The following is an 18274-nucleotide window of genomic DNA, read 5'->3' as shown; positions in this document are numbered from 1 at the left end:
CTTTCTATTAAAAATCTCGGAAGTATCCCTCCTTCAACTTTAAAAGCCTGAATTGATGTTAGTTATCAATCAATTACCTCTTAAATAGACTCGAGACGTGTTAGCTTTTCAGATTGTTAATTAAAATTAAATCTAAACTAATGTACGTTAAGAATAAGAATGAGAGAGATGGGAGGAAGAAGATAATATATCAAATAATAATGGGAACATTATTTCAGATTTTTTTTAAATAATTATAATAATTTAATTTCTTGTTATTAATTAATTTTTGTTTTTCTACAAGAGATTGAAGTATTTATTCTAGTGTCAGATGCCAAAAAAAGAAGTTAAAATAAAAATTTATTAAACATTAATTTTTCTAAAAGAAAAAAAACACGAAAAAACTCATTGTGGGAAAGTCTCTACATAAGAAAAATAAAATAAATGAAATAAAACATTGTCTGTTTAATTAAAAATATTTGAAAAGATAAAATGATCTTTGAGTTTATTTAATTCTTATTACTAAGCAAACATGCGACATCTCATGTGTAACTTCTATGATCTTTTGACAAAAAGGGTTACCATTTAAAAGTTATGATTGGCGTGATTTATGGATGACCCCCTAATTAAATTAGAAATAATTCAGTTTCTTGCCTTAAATTTAACTGGGGTCATCCATAAAACACTGCAATCGTAATTTGTTAATGGTGTCCTTTAGGGTCAACAATTTCGTTTCAAGATTGATTTCCCATAGAACCATTCCACTGTACTTCGGTCCATACCTTTATGAAACACCCTGTGTAAGGGTGGATATCAAACTTTCATGGAACATAAGCAAGGATTTTTTAGAATAATTAGTTCTCTGACGTCACGTATAGTATTAAATTAAGTTGGGAGGAAGGTTTCACTTTTTATTTTGTTGATTCAGGGAATTTAAACATAATTAAAAGGCGAGTGAAGTATTCTCAGGGATATTAATCACATTATAAATAAATTTAATAAGCAAGGTTTATAAGAGCCCAAGGGGGTTTTAAATACTTGGAAAATATACCGCTAAAATCGTTAATAATATTAATTATGCTAAAAAAGAAAATACAACCACATAGACAACCCGCGTCTTTTGTCCTTAAACAATAATCTCTCAATTTCAATCTATTTTTTAATTAAATTTTTAATGATTTGCCCGTTTAGAAAACTATCAACCCCACCAATATCAAACTTATCGACTTTAGCTAATTAGTTTAAAAATAGGTTATTAAATGCACATTTTGAAACCAATCTAGGGGGTATTTTTCTCTCTTTAAAATAAGACAAGTTTCGTTAAAATCGGTTAAAATTTAATCAAGATACAAAATTTTTAAATAATTTAAAAAAAAAACCCAAACTGTGTTCACTCAAAAACTCATTGTGATATTCAACAAAATGCACGGGAATTATTTTCGTTCCCATTCCCGCATCTTTATTACGTAAGAGGTTGGCTCACGCGAGCTTCAAATTAAACTAGGCTTAGCAATAACAACATTAAGCCTAAGATTAGGCCTAAACCTAAGCCTTGGTTCTTCTATAACTTCTACGTCACAGGGAACTAAAATCAACATCCGGTATAGCGCGAAATTTTGAAGATTTAAGAGTTTTGAGGGAACCAAATTTCTATTTTTTACCTCTCCGTGTGACGTAGTCCAGGAGAGGTTCTGTAACGGCCGTGTCTGTCTGTCTGTGTGTGTGTCTGTGTGTCTGTCTGTGTGTCTGTCTGTCCGTTGTTACACCCACGTGACCGCGTTCGCAGTTTGCGTATCGGAGCAAACGTGTTCGCCATTTCCGAACTGCTTTCACAGTCACGGAAATGGCTCCTCTACTTGAGTTCTCACACCACCAATCTTCTGGTCTTTGTCCATACCACACGGACACTAGTCTGTTCTTACTGGCTGCTAATCACCACCATCTTCTGGTCTTCGTCCATTCCACGTGGACACCAGTCTGTACATACTGGCTTCTAATCACCACCATCTTCTGTTCTTTGTCAATCCCACATTGACACCAGTCTGCACTTACACTGGCTTCTAACACCACCATCCACTGGTCATCCGTCTATTCCACATAGACACCAATCTGTATCATTGGCTTCTACTCCATTATCATCGTTTGGTTTTAGGATATACGCGGCGATCAGCTAGGGTTACGAGAAACGTCTAGCCTCCCTAAGGTGGGATCGCCACCAAAGGTTTTCGCAATTGCGCTTTTTCCTTATTATTATAATGGAAACGAATCGTATATATACCCCAAATTTGAAAAAAGCGGGCAAGAGGGGTACCCTTCACTTTAAACGTCAATATTAGCAAAGTTTGAGAAGATAATAGGTATAACTTTATTTTAAACGATTTAACTATTATTAATGTTAATTATTGAAGATTAAAATAATTAAAAATAATTATATTTATTTAAATATTAAAGATAAACCTCTCGTGCAAAGAGAGAGATTATCATTGCCTCCAATATCTACCAAGGCCCGTGCATGCGTTATATTTCCTTCATTGCCTCCTATATCTATCAAGGCCCGTGCATTGTGATATATTTCATTCATTGCATAAACATAAGCGAGATTGTTTTGGGAAAAAAATACTGCTTCCACTAATGGGTTTATACTCCTTGTTACTGTTGTATAGAGTAATCATGAGAAAAGCTTTAAAAATTACGAGAGGATAGACCTTTTTTATCCTCATTCAAAAATATTTTTTGGTGCCAAGATTGCTTTAAAAAATCCAAACGGTTAGGCATTGGTAAAAAAGACAAATGATATTTTTCAAATCTAATGAGATAACGCCCACCTAGTTGAAAATTGCCGTTTTTTTACCGCGGGAGCCATTCTTAATGAGAATTTCGATGCTAGTAGGTTGTCAATTAAACTACCGGTATATTATTGTTGTTGGAAATTGGATATTAAGTCAAATTAAGTGGTTGTAAAGAGCCAGCAGGTTTTTGCCACTTCTTTTTGTGAGTATTTGATTTTTATATGTAAAATGGAGGAAGATAATGTTGAGAGTAAGGATGAAATGCGGAAGCGCAAAGCGCGGGAAAGGATGAGGGCATAAAGGTCGACGTTTTCATTGGATACTTAAGGTTATATAATCTTCTCGACACGGAGAGGTAATATTTTGGTTTTCCCGACTTGTTTTTTTTTTGAAGTATGTCTAACATTTCATCAAGTAAAAATTTGAAATTATTGGAAAATTAATATTTTATTTATACATAATAACGGAATGTTTAAAATCTTACGATTTAAACTGGACTTGGGTAATAAGTAATGAAGGTCCAAGGAACAGGGTTTGGACGAAATATTTATATTGAAAATCCCTAACTTTTCCAGCAGATTATGCCTGACCATATTTTTATAATATCCCTGACCATTTTAAGGTGTTTACCAGAACCCACTTCACCTGCACAACTGGGTCCATATTCATCATTGCTCGAAACATGCATGGTTTGATACACCAAACAAAATCCCTGTCATATCCCTGACTTTTCAGCACAAAACTTTAAATCCCTGACTTATCCAGGTTACCAGGTTCAATACGAACCCTTTAAGAAGGAAATAAATAATCTCTACACTTCCAAATTCAAAGGTAAATTAAGTAACTGCAGGGCGAAAAAAGGGCTCGGCCAAATCTTTCAATTAAATATGTAAGAGACTTTGTACAAAGCCTTACGGAAAAGAGAATACAAAAGACAATGGCGTAATAAATTCCTGGAATTTTCAAGCGCAGAACTTTAATTATATAAACAAATCGATACGGTGTCATCCTCTCTCTCTCTCTTTCTCCACATCTCTCCTTCGTTAAACAGTCTGCCCCTATTCCCGAAATACTAGACTTCAAATCAGAGGTGCCTGAACTAAAATATCCAAAAGATATCGTAATTGCAAATTAAAATTTTAATTCAATAATATGTTTTTTTTTCTTCTATAAAATAACGCTTTCCTTTTTAATTAAATATTGAAGTTAAACTGCGAGTTAAATTTAAATTAAAATTTGCGTCTCTCAATTATTAAATAAATCTATTTCCACTAGATTTATCTGAGGTAAGGTTAGATTTATTTTAATTTGATTTGATTTATTTATTTATTTATTTATTTATTTATTTATTTATTTATTTATTGCTAATGATTAAAATAACATCGCTTGTTAAGTATCCAATTTAGACAAGTAATTAAAATAAGCTGGGGAGGTTTTACAAAAATATTTACCCAACCCTTAAAACGACAAAAAAAAGTATATTGTAATTAGGATGTTTGGCATAATTATATCAACCGTTCCAAGGTTTTTTCTTTAAGTGAAAACTAATCTACATACAGAATCGGTTGTTGCGTTTTATTTTTTCTCAATACGAATTTATTCAACTCTCCCAAGAAAAAAAATATTTTAATTTTCGTACAGACTAAATAGGAGAAGACGAACTACAAAACTAATTCTTTCAATTCTCGCTTGTCGTTCTGCTAGAACTAGCTCGAGCTGTAAGTCTCCCAGTAGCATTACGAAGGATGGATAGTGTCATACTTACGGAAAACATATCTTATAGACTTATGGTTGTACGTATAGCATAAATTTATAAGATATGTTTTCCATAAGTATGACACTATCCATCCTTCGTAATGCTACTGGGAGACTTACAGCTCGAGCTAGTTCTAGCAGAACGACAAGCGAGAATTGAAGTTCTACACTGAGTAAATTAGTTTTGCAGGACTTCCATCTTCCTATTTAGTCTGTATTACTAAGCCTTTGACAGCGCCAAAACCAGGCGTCTTCGCTTTACCTCGAATCTATGTCCTACCCCACTCACTTCATGACAAGCTCCACTTTGTAAACAGTGACAAACTTAAAAAGGAACATATCTCATGGTATAGTTGTATCGAACATAGATACTCAAAATTCATAAATGAACAGAATAAACTCCGATTCTGACTAAACAGCCTCCCACGTTTAAGGAAAGGAGTTTAAATAGAGAAGTCAACAAGGGCGACATTTGATGACCTCCAAATTGACGTTAGCTACGATAGGCGGTGCGCACTGCTGCTGCTTAAAGTCGAGAACACCTCACTTGTTTTGACCTAATTTCCACTTTCTCTTTTTGGCTTAGACTAAAGCGCGGCGAATCTACGACTCAATCTCTATATCATAAATTATATCATTAAATATCCATATTGGAAAATGTCTAGCCAATTTTTGTATATTTTCTATGTCTGCCCCGCGCTTTTTAATGGGTTCGCACGTGGTCCTAAATAAGTTCTAGCATAATTAGAAGGTAAATTCGATACCATTATGTCTATGTTTACGATAATAATAAAACTATATTAAAAAATAAACATCGGTTGAAAAAATAGAACCCGGCATAACAAAATTCACGTGCATGGAACGATTTATGTCTCGCGACATAGATTGTCACATCGCGCGCCATTTTTATAATCAAATCTCGCGCTAAATTTCTTTCCACATGGAGCACGTGATACGGAATTTTTGTTAAGAATAAGGCAGGGCGTTCCGTGATTGGTCGGGGGTGCAAATTTCAAATTATTTATATGAAATCTCAAACTAATTTTAATTTTAAAATCATTCTTATATATATATATATATATATAATTTCCTTGATGTCTCAATATACCCAGATTGGTCTTATAATTAGTAGAAGTTTGATTTACTTTTTCACCCTCTAACTAATACAAACTAAAGTTAATTAACATTTATAACGTTAAGATTAAATTATGCTTAAGTCATCGGAAAACCGCGTTAAAAATCTGGTCTGAATATTTAAAATTAGCCAATTGACTGGCGTATCATTTCAACATAAGTTCATAAGATGTTCCATAAGTTGATAAGATATGTTCCTCCATAAGTTTGTCACTGGTTGCAAACTGGGGCTTGTCATGAAGTGAATGAGGTAGGTCATAGATTCAGGGTAAAGCGACGCCTGCTTGTTTTTGGAGCTGTCAAAGGCTTAGTAATGCAGACTAAATAGGACCTAGATGGAAGTCTTGCAAAACTAATTAACCACCGAGTGTAGTACTTAAATTCTCGCTTGTCGTTCTGCTAGAACTAGCTCGAGATGCAAGTCTCCAGCATTACGAAGTATAGCTAGTGTCATACTAATGGAAGGAACATATCTTATAAACTTATGATTTCAACCAAACTTAAAATTTACATTCTTGAAGGTAACGAACATCCATAACTAGAAATTGGCAATAGGCCATTAGAAATTACGCCGTTACACCTATATAAAATGTTTACTTAAAATGTACCTTTAAATTACGCAACCCACTAATATAGATATAGAATACTAATCTGTTAATTACGAAGCGTTCGTAATTCAGTTTTGTCGTCATCATCTTAGCTTATTTCATTTGCATTTTTCCACTCTCGGTTTTCAAAAGTTTTTATCTCTTCCTTCAATCTTTAGATGACCTTCTGTTACATTCTCAAAAGCTGCGAAACCGCGTCATATTGAATGCGGAAACTAAAGTTACGCGGGTGACCCACATAAGGGCGTAGAGCGATAAAAGTAGACCCTAAAACTTTATATTATACCATCTTAAAACCTTGAAGAGAAATGGAAATTAGAAAAGACATGCACAATCGCGTTGGAAGTAAAAGTGTTTCTTTAAAACTTATTTCTCATCTCATTTTCAAGATTTTGACTTAAAAAAGTTAAATCACACGAACAGAGTTCGTACAACTTTTGGAAAACTGATTTCCCTGACGTTTCCCGATGTTTTTCCTCATATATTTTCCTGATAATTCCAGGTGTAAGGCCACCTAGTAACTGCAACAGTGCCTTTCTGGAGTAATAACTACAGGATTATTTTTGTTGTAGCAATTTAACCTCTTCAGGGCAAACCTACTTAGGCCAGACAAATTTCCCTGCCTTTTTGGTCTACAAATTTATTTCCCCGACAAATTTCCCTGCCTTTTTGGTCTACAAATTTATTTCCCCGACAAATTTCCCTGCCTTTGTTGTCTACAAATTTATTTCCCCGACAAATTTCCCTGCCTTTGTTGTCTACAAATTTATTTCCCCGACAAATTTCCCAGCCTTTGTTGTCTAAAAATTTATTTCCCCGACAAATTTCCCAGCCTTTGTTGTCTAAAAATTTATTTCCCCGACAAATTTCCAGCCTTTGTTGTCTAAAAATTTATTTCCCCGACAAATTTCCCAGCCTTTGTTGTCTAAAAATTTATTTCCCCGACAAATTTCCCAGCCTTTGTTGTCTAAAAATTTATTTCCCCGACAAATTTCCCAGCCTTTGTTGTCTAAAAATTTATTTCCCCGACAAATTTCCCAGCCTTTGTTGTCTAAAAATTTATTTCCCCGACAAATTTCCCAGCCTTTGTTGTCTAAAAATTTATTTCCCCGACAAATTTCCCAGCCTTTGTTGTCTAAAAATTTATTTCCCAGACAAATTTACCTGCCTTTGTTGTCTAAAAATTTATTTCCCCGACACATTTCCCTACATTTTTGTCTACAAATTTATTTCCCCGACACATTTCCCTACATTTTTGTCTACAAATTTATTTCCCCGACACATTTCCCTACATTTTTGTCTACAAATTTATTTCCCTGACAAATTTCCCTACATTTTTGTCTACAAATTTATTTCCCTGACAAATTTCCCTACATTTTTGTCTACAAATTTATTTCCCTGACAAATTTCCCTACATTTTTGCCTACAAATCTATTTCCCTACATTTTTGCCTACAAATCTATTTCCCTGACAAATAACCCTAAATTTTTGTCTACAAATTAATTCCCTGACATTTCCAGATTTGTACGAACCCTGCTAAAATGGGCAATGGTTTAATAAAACGTTTCTCGTCTTACAGCAGCAAAGTGCTAAGCTACATAATGAACAGCTAGTTTGCGTAAAACAGAGTTAATAGTTAAAAGTATATAAAGATGTTATAAGGGCCCACGTGCTTTGTTAATGTACCGTTACAAACACACCACCAGAATCTTCTCAGTATACGCGAAGGTTACAAGGGCGGATATGATTTGCTACGAATTTTGAAAAATTTATTCCCCCCCCCCCCTTGCTTGTTGTTTTCATCTTTGTTTCGTATAATTTTGCCTTCATATCAAACACTTTCACGATTTCAGCGCGGATATAGCATTGAAAATAACTCGTAGGTGGCAAGTATGTATTATCATTATCATTAACTTTTCTCTCTCAGATTTCAGCCTTGGTTAAGTTTTTAAAACTTTAAATAATTTTCTTCTTTCCTTTTTTTCAGTTATAGCATAAGTTTATAAGATATGTTCCATAAGTTGATCACTGGTTACAAACTGGAGCTTGTCATGAAGTGAATGAGGTAGGTCATAGATTCGAGGTAAAGCAACTTCTGGATAGGCGCTGTCAAAGGCTTAGTATTGCAGACTAAATAGGACCTAGATGGAAGTCCTGCAAAACCAACCGAGTGTAGTACTTCAATTCTCGCTTGTCGTTCTGCTAGAACTAGCTCGAGCTGTAAGTCTCTCAGTAGCATTACGAAGTATAGGTAGTGTCATACTTATGGATGGAACATAACTTATAAACTTATAATGGTTGGTTGGTGCGCTGATGATGATGGAAGGAATTTAAGGAACAGTTCCGATTGTTTAATGTTAATCGTCTTTTACATTAATTAAATACAAGTCTCCCTTTTTCAAAAAAAAAGGTTCAGCAACTACGAATTGAATAAATACCAAGTAAGCAACGTCTTAGTACAAGTAAATTCTCATCTAAGATTGGTTAATTTCTTCAGAAACTCACAGAAGACCCGAGAATATATGAAGAACCATTTTAGAGTGTTCCAACATATACATTGTGTTCCAGAACAGGGTGGTAGCACCGAAGTACAGTGGGATAGATAAATTTTGAGTCGAAAATGTAACATCTACGACATTTTGCCGCAAGTTATAATTGTTGTGGGTTTTAGGAATGACCCCTTATATTTAAGCAAGAAACTGAAAGACAGTGATTTCTAATTTAATTAAGGGGTCATCCTTAAAACATTCTTAACCATAACTTGTTTAGGGAGTGTCTATTAAGTCAAAATCGGTAATAGAAGTTACATAATTTCGGACTCAAAATTGATTTTCCATAGAACCATCAATCCCACACATATAATTCGATCCTAAATTACTATCACTTTTTGGAACACCCCTGCACAGAGAAATCAAGTTAACCGACAGCATTGAAACAGTTGCCTAGATCCCCCTTTAAACGTACCCAAACCAAACTGAGATGAAAATTACGATTCTTATAGCAAGGAGGAAGCGTGGCACGTTTTCCCGCTTCATTTTATCAAATAATCCACGTGAAACCCAAAAGAAAGTGAGAGAAAGAGAGAGAAAAAGAAAGATCTCACCATAAGTTTATAAGATATGCCCCATAAGCATAACACTTCCTATACTTCGTAATGCTAGATAATTACAGCTAGAGCTAGCTTGAGGGAGAACGACAAGCTGGAATTGCAGCACAAACTCGGTTAATTCAGGGTTCATACAACTTTTAGAAAACAAATTTCCCTGAGATTTCCAGGTTTTTAGCGTATATGGAGTATCCTATGGAGCAAAATGCTAACGAAAGAGCAGGGTTAAATAGGACTATTACATAATCAAAGGACATCCCCGTATCTCTAATATAACCAGAGTTATGAGCCTGCAAAGTTGGGTGTAATGTTAATCCTATGGAGGGAATGTTTACGGACATTTAATTAATTACTAGCTCCTGTTTGACGCAAAGTTCCCTAATTTCCCTGAATTTTACTAAAAATTATTTATTTCCCTGATTTTTAAAGGTTTTCCCGGTTTTCCAGGTTTATATGAACCCTGTAATTAGTTTTGCAATCCATCTAAGTTCCTATTTAGTCTGTACTAGGCCTTTAACAGCGCCAAAACCAGGAGTCTTCGCTTTACCTCGAATCTATGACCTACAGTACACCAATCACTTCAAAATAGCCCCTTCCAAAAATTTTGACTGCCTTGTGCATCTTGTTGTTTAAGTTCTTCGCGCATGCGCACTTGGAGCTAAAAAACGTCATATCTAGGTTGTGAACTAGGCTACGCGGGGAAACTACTTCCAGTTTGTAGGAAGAACTGAACTGACTCAGACTAAGAACATTTTTTCAAAACTTTTTGGAAGGGGCTATTACAAGCTCCAGTTTGTAACCAGTTTCCAAAACTTATGGCGAACATATCTTATAAACCTATGATCTCACTCATTTAAATTTTCGAAGGTCTGTTCGCCCTAGATTCTCTGGCTTGAATAACCGGTAGATCTCGGTCGGTATTGAATTCTTTTTTCACATTGCCACTTTTTAAAAAAGGGGTGGGTGGATAGATGTAATTTACCTCCAAGGCAATAGACCCTTAGGGAGAAAGGGAAAAGGGGGGGGGTAGACACCAGAAACCAACCTCGTAATAATCTTCCAGTTTTTTTGGTATTATACCCAAGCCAGGATTACGTTTTATACGTATTAAAAGAGGCGAGGAAGGTAACATGCATACCTGGTCCTAAACCTTAAAGTAAATTATTTGTTATAATATCCGGTTTGACCTCCAAAAACCATGGCCTTTTTTATCTTTTTCCTATTTACTTCAAAGCGTAATACCATTGTTTTCTGGTAAGCTGGTACCGTAACCGTGGAATGGAATGAGAGAGTTGCGAAATAATTTTAAATATGATGTGAAAAAATAAAAAAAATTCTATATTTTATAACTTGTTGAATTATTTAAGTTGTTTTCTAAATTCTTATTTTCCTCATTTTCCCCATTTTCCCCTCTTGATATTTCTTTAAAATAAAATTTAAATAAAGAATAAATTAATTAAATTTATAATTTTGGCAAAAGTGCACCAAAGTAATTATTGTTTTAAGCCGTATCAAGAAGGGATATCTAGTCTATTAGGGAGAAGTTATAAATTGGCCACATTTCCAGCAGCTTTATCTCCAGTCCAAACGTAGGTCCGGAGTTAATCCCCGCCTCTAAAGCACAACTATCATCTCATTGGTTCTTGAAAACTGACGTCAGCGCGACGCGAATGACGAAAATTACGTGGTATTTTCCGACTGAGGAGAGGCGAAATAGCCAGGCCTCCTTTTACGTCTCCCCTTGTATTTTGAAAGGGGGACTGGGACTATAGAGAGAGCGAGAATACTTAGGCATCTGATACCTTCTCCCTAATAAACTAGATATCACTTCTTGGCCGTATCTTATATCTTTGTTGTTCAAGGTGGTCAACACAGACTATTTTGGAAAAGGGTGTATTTAAACAGATTGTGATTAATAGACTATTCAATCAATTCCTTGCAGAGAAGTGTTCCAAAACACAGGCCGGAGGTCGCCATCTTAGGTTATTTACCTGGCACCAACCAAGAGGCAACGCCAGACGGAGCTAGCCCCGAGTTCACTACACGCTCTGGGAGGCTAGCCAACTCGCGCGGCGCCTCTAGCAGTGCTCCTTGGCGCCAGGGAAATAACCCAAGAAGATGACCTCCCCCATGGTGTTTGCGATTGTCTGTATGTAATTAAATGGAATGATCTATTTCGTCTGAAAAAAATAGGTATTGCGATTCATCCAAGATTAAAATCACCGCAATTAAAACGATTAATTAACCAGCACCTTAATCCAAATAAAACGACTTTTTAATTGAACCTCTTTATCAAATTAATATATATTATTATTAGAAAAAAAATTTAAGTACCTCAATACCTAATAAACTAAATTAATGAATGAGAGTTGAAAGATGCTAGGTTAAGGTTTATCAAAAACAAAACTGGGAAAAATAAAGAAACCCACCACTTTTCTGGGTCAAACAGCAGATGGACCGGTTTTAATATTATTTTCACTTGTTTTTTTCTAAGCTTATCATAAAAATACGCGCATCGCATTCAAGAACGGCTTTAGTAATTTAGGAGACGAGAATAATAAGAAAAAAAAAACAAAAACAAAGCGGAACCGATAAGACAGGAATGTACAAGGTGATGGACACTTGTTTTCTTACAATTCGCTTCCATCTTAGAAAAATGGCGACCACAAATGTAAGAAGAAAAACACCTTACTTTGGTTTCAAAAAAGAAGAGAAATGTTTTATACAGATGGGTTATTATATACAGGGTGTTTCTGATATAAGTCTGCCATAAATTAAGGGAGATGGTGTTCTTTGGGAAATCAATTTTGAGTCGAAAATGTAACTTCTATCTCCATTTTGCTTGCCCTAAGGGACACTGTTTTCAAGTTAAGATTGTAAATAGTATTTTAGGGATAACCCCTTAATTAAATTAGCATTCAATCATTGTGTGTTCAGTTTCTTAATTAAATTTAAGGGGGTCATCCGTAAAATACTCCAATCAATCTTAACTCGAAAACGGTTTCCCTTAGGGCAAACAAAATGGAGATAGAAGTTAAGTTTTCGACTCAAAAATCGTGCACCCAAAGAACATCCTCCTAAATTTATGGCATGCAGACTTATCAGAAACACCCTGTATATAGTTTTATTGTTAAAATATATCATCCGCCATCTTTTAAAATGGCGGCTAGAAAAGAGAACAAAACATCCCATATCTGTTAGACTGATTCTTAGTAAACCGTTCAACAATAATTTTTCTTTTTAATCTTCAGCATCAACCATCTTAGAAAATGGCTGATAACACAAAAAAACCGAAAGTTTAAACCGGCCAACGCGAGCACAATTTAACCATTTTAAAAGTTATCTTTAATCTTAGATAACTTTAGGTACTAGTCTAAAATAAGACTCCTTGACATTTCGAGTTCGAACTGCGAAACATCTCGAAAATGATTTCACCTTTGTTTGAATTTTCAGCAACCATCTTGGAAAATGGCTGATATTATAAAAAGTAACCGAGAGTCTTAACCGGATAACGCGAGCACAATTTAACCATTTAAAAGTTATCTTTAATCTTAGATAACCTTTGGGTACTAGTCTAAAATAAGACTCCTTGACATTTCGAGTTGGAACTGCGAAACATCTCGAAAATTATTTCACCTTTGCCCATGCACTTTTCTCCGACATAATAAACGCGAGAGGATAGAAGGGGAGGGGGATGCAAGAATCTTCGTCAGATCTCGAGATCTCAGTTTTAAAGAAAAGAAGAGACAAGGCACTCTCTAAGCCTACATGGACACGTGGATGAATAGGAAGAAAAACAATTTCTTCTCACGTTTGTTGGTCGCGTGCAACGGAGGATCAAATAGATGATTAGAGAGAAAGACAGAGCTTTGGAAGAGAGAGAGAAACAGAGAGAGAGAGAGAGAGAGAGAGAGAGAGAGAGAGAGGGAGAGAGAGGGAGAGAGGGGAAAAAAGATTCCCTTTCGATGCCAATGAATACTGCCACTTGACCCATCTTACACCCACTCCTTACATCGCCCGAGAGACGTGAAGGCTAAGACGTCTGTGGCGCAACAGTACTGAACAAGATGCCCTAAGGGTTTACTCGAAAACACCAGGAATGCTTACAACTAATAGGAATCATTGTGTACTAGCCATTTTCACTCAACGTATCTAGGCCTCGGATTTCTTTTTTAGCAATCCAATGAAATCACAGAAATAGAAAGACGCCATCAGAATTATGAGGCGTGACGTGTAGTAAGTTCTGAAGCCCGGTATACCCACAAAACCCGCATAGAAATTAACACGTGGGATATATATGGGGACGCAATGATTCCTAGTGGCTGTATGTATTCCCGATATTACCAACCATACTGTTACTATACTTCTAATGAAATTAATTGGGTTTTAAGGTAAAAAGAAAATCCATTTAAATCGCTATTTAAATAATTAACCTAGAATATCGTCGCCTGAAATACCACGCCTATGGCTCGCACGTGTCTTAATGGTTTAAACTCCCTTAATTGGATAATGGCATTACTAGTCACGTGGTCGTTTTTTGGCTTTACGCCGGTAACTCAGATTGATTTGGGCAAATAAATTTCACAACAAGATGTGGAGCGACTGATTGATAATAAACACCCAGCTCAAACCGTTTCTCATAGAAGGCTGAAATTTTGCAGGGACGTTACTCTTATGGAGTAGGCACGCACCGAGAAATATTTTTTAAATCCGACGCCATCTTGAAAAATGGCGGCCAGAAATGTAAAACATTCTTTATGGAACTAAGTCCGCGTGTTTCGAGAACGACAAGCGAGAATTGAAGTACTACACTCGGTTGGTTAATTTTCCTATTTAGTCTGCTTTACTAAGCCTTTGACAGCGCCTCACCAGGCGTCGCTTTACCTACTTCAATCACTTCATGACAAGCTCCAGTTTCTAAGTTACCAGTGACAATCTTATGGATGTAACATATCTTATAAACTTATGCTGTTACTTATAGACACGGGATTTATGGAAAGCTTTTGGGCCTCTACACGCCGCCATCTTTAAAAATGGTGGCCTGACAAGTAACAAAATTGGCTAACAAACAATGCCTAGCCAGTTTGCAGCTACTTTCATAATACATAAAATTCCTCTGCAAATTCAATTTTATAAGAAGGGCACTATACATTTTTACAAGTAATACTTTCACGAAATCATATAAGAAAGGAATAATATAGTCTTAAGAATCCGTGAAAAACGAGCCCTTTGGTTAAAGATCTAGATTACCTTGACACCCCTTAAAAGATATAGGATGAACGCTAAAAATTTTAATATTAATTCTCATACCACCACCACTATCATCATCATCATGATAATTACGGAGACAATAAACAAATAAATAGTACTTTATCAAGAAAGTGGGAAAAAAAGTATAATACAATTGTTAGTTTATAATTTATAGGCGCGAAAGCTAAACCTCTTATAAGTCTGGTTCCGGTTATCCTTGGACCTGATATACAATATCATCACAATCATATTCGCATCTCTTTATAAAACCATAGCCATCATAACGCAAACTTTGCCCAAATATACGCAATCTCAATATTAAAAGGAATCTAGTGTTATAACGCGACCAAACTCGTTTCCTGCATGGCTAGTTTAGTTTGGGTTATTATTTTGCTCTTTGGCCTATTAAGACATTTGTGATAATAGACCATTTTCAAACGTCGGAAGGGGGGGGAGTGATAACAGGGTTCATACAACTTTTGGAAAACAAATTTCCCTGAGATTTCCAGGCTTCCCCCCATATACTACCCTGATTTTTTCAGGTTTTTCCCGTATATGGATCAAATTTTATCCAAAGAGGGGGCAAATAGGACTATTATATAATCAATGGACATCCCCATATCTTTAATATAACCATGGTTACGAGCCTCCAAAATTTAGTGTAATGTTAATCCTATGGAGGATACGTTTATGAACATTTTGCTTAATTACTCGGCCCCTGTTTGACGCAAATTTCCCCGATTTCCCCGAATTTTACTAAAAATTCTAAATTTCCCTTAGTTTTCCCTGAGGTTTTTGTCAACTATTTATTTCCCTGACTTTTCCAGGTATACAAAGAAATGTGGCTAATTTATACCTTCTTCCTAATAAACTAGATATCACTTCTTGGTATAGAAGACATTATCAAAATACGGTGAGAATTATCCAAGTAACAATAGCAAGGCTTTCTTCTCCATACCGCCTCGAGTCGACCTCATCACAAGTTTGTTTTTTAAATTATTATTTTAATAGTTCCGGTTTGATACCATGGAAACGAAAAAACAAAAAAAGGTCTTTTTGGTATTTAATTTTTCTTAATAATTTCTTATCAAAACGAGGATAATAGAAGGGGGTGGTTATTTTTTATTCCGTTATGTGTGGTGTTTATAATAATAATAAAAAAAAATAAAATAAAATAATGTAAGCTTCTCTTTGCCCTTCAAGAGAAATATAACGCGTTTTCTAGTACGTTTTTTAACTTGCATATTGAAATGTCACGGATAATGAAGCTTTGTTTTATAGAGTGAGAAAATATTATTCCCGTGAAGGCTAAAAAAATTATTATTATAGATATCATTTATTTTTGTGGTTCCGAACACGGACTACGTATTTCAAAGAGGACGAGTAAAGAAGTATTTTTTCGACTCCAGAACGGCGAGAGTCAGATCGAGGAGGGAATAGACCATTCCATTAATTACTTGCAGAGAAACCAACACAGGCGGGAGGTCGCCAAACAAAGAGGCAACACCAGACGGAGCCCGACACGAAGAGGCAGACTAGCCCCAACTTGCCCCAACTCGCGATGCCTGCCTCTAGCTGTGCTTCTTGGTTGGCGCGATGGTAATAACCCAAGAAGGTGACCTACCCCGCCCCTGTGGTGCTTGCGCTTCAATTATGGGTTTTAATAGAATGGTCTATAGACCTCATTTATTCCCCCCCTCCCAAACGCTCGCCTATTGTTACGTCATTAAAATTGGCCTATTTTACAAAAACTGGTTTATTTCAGGAGAAAAAACCCTTAAAAACTGGCCTATTTCACGCCAAAAACCTCGCAAATACTGGCCTATTTCATGAGAAAAAAACCCCTTAAAAACTGGCCTATTTCACGAGAAAAAACCCCTTAAAAACTGGCCTATTTCACGAGAAAAAACCCTTAAAAACTGGCCTACTTCACGCCAAAAACCTCGCAAATACTGGCCTATTTCACGCCAACAACCTTGCAAAAACGTGATATGAAACAAAAATCTTTCCCTCTATTTACATTCTACCAAAAATTTAAGAAATTAATTTAAGCATATGACACGGCATTTAAGCAACCAACGAGCAATTAAAATCATAACCTTCATTTAAAAAAATCGCGCAATCATTGTTTTGACAATTTCATTACCGTTAATGAATTTTTATAAGAGCGAGGGGGGGGAAGAAGAGGTAGGTGGAATGGGGAACAAAAAATAATCAGAGCGTTCCAACCATTTTTCCGCTCGATTGTTCGTTCGTCGAGTGTGTAAAAACGAAAGCAGGTCTACTAGACCAAAGAATCACGCTTATTTTTACCTTACACAAAAGACGTCGTAATAGTGGGCGTATAACTTTCCATGGTAATGTAATAGGTCTTGTTTCATTGGGGTATAACCTTAAGAACGCCCGCGTCAGACTTAATTTTGGCGAAAAACCTCACCAGGAAGCGATAATTTGCTTAATGGCGAAGCTAAAAGGCTGGTTGACACTGACCCGGTTACGTTTCCGTGAAGAAAATAAAACAAGACCGATACTTAAAGGCTTCACGAATTTGTCTGCTTACAATAACGTGTCGGTAACCTTCCGGATATACTCTTACACCCGTATCATAAAAAAAAATAAAGAAATATGTTTAAAAAAACCCTCTTACTTTATATTCCAGACTCGTTGTGTCATTGCCATTTATGTAGTTTTTACGTTGCAAGGTCTTAAACTTCAGAATCAAGGTTAAATTAGTTGTCAGGCGCTGAAAGATTGTCCGTTTCGTAATAACCCACACAACCGGTTGAATCATGGCTTCTCCCCGAAAAGTATTAAAAAAATGAACCGTTTAGAAACCTTGGGATGGGCCCCTTTATCACTACGTCGCTCATTCCTAGATCTAATTAGTCTATTTAAAATCTTAGTCAATCCTACACAAGATTTTTTCACCTTTGTCCATCAGTCGGTACATACTCGCGGACACAGTCGTAAACTATTCCTCAAACCCTTTAAAAGAGATTGTCTTAGGTTTTCTTTTTACCGTCGAGTCATTCCCCTATGGAATGCACTTCCTGATGAGCTAGTGTCTGTTCGTTCTATTAATATTTTTAAGAGAAAACTACGTATTCATTTAAACTTGTAAAATTATTTTTAAAATTTCAGTGTTAGAAATTCCTATTATAAGCAACCTAGTGATAAATCTTGTCAATCCTTGTGATATTTTGTAAATATGAAATTTAAAAAAAAAAAAAAAGAAGTACTATTATCAATTATCTTTTTAAGCGTGTTTTGGAGCTGTAAGGCTACTAAGCCCTAGCCCTTAAATAAATAAATAAACCTGGAACAAAAAAAAAAAAAATTACTTTGTTTTAGGTCTAAACATGCACGACACGGTATCACGCCTAAAAAGAAATCAATCACACTGAATTACCAAGAAAATGGATAGATTCATTCCATTTTTGTTAATATGCTGAGCCTCCAGGAACCACATAATTTAAACGTTTCAGAGTATAATAGGCAGATTAACCGTTAATTGTTGTAAAAACTAATTAATTATGCATGAATCATGTTAGCTTCTCTAAGCAATTAAGGGGAACAAAAGGTGGCTTCCGAATTTCCTAAATGGCGGGAATGTTTGGCGCGCTTTCTAGTGGTAGGACATCTATTGCCACCTA

The 18274-nt window shown here is 35.6% G+C and overlaps 1 protein-coding gene across 2 annotated transcripts in view; it reads right to left on the bottom strand.

Annotated features, from left to right (window-relative positions):
• The window catches only part of LOC149691780 (uncharacterized), a 135872-nt gene extending 117672 nt beyond the window's left edge, over nt 1–18200 (bottom strand). For both annotated transcript variants that reach the window (XR_016383473.1, XR_016383474.1), the window contains exons 1-2: nt 18031–18200; nt 17269–17414 (exon numbers count right to left, since the gene is read on the bottom strand). The gene's annotated coding sequence lies outside the window, so the exon portion shown is untranslated. The remainder of the gene's footprint in view (nt 1–17268; nt 17415–18030) is intronic.
• Nucleotides 18201–18274: the final 74 nt, after the last annotated feature.

The sequence above is a fragment of the Phalangium opilio genome, unplaced genomic scaffold (assembly GCF_054372755.1).
Source record: "Phalangium opilio isolate 3A_F unplaced genomic scaffold, DU_Popi_V2 ptg000025l_1, whole genome shotgun sequence".
Lineage (NCBI taxonomy): Eukaryota > Metazoa > Arthropoda > Arachnida > Opiliones > Phalangiidae > Phalangium > Phalangium opilio.
This window is presented reverse-complemented; position numbering and strand designations above follow the sequence as displayed.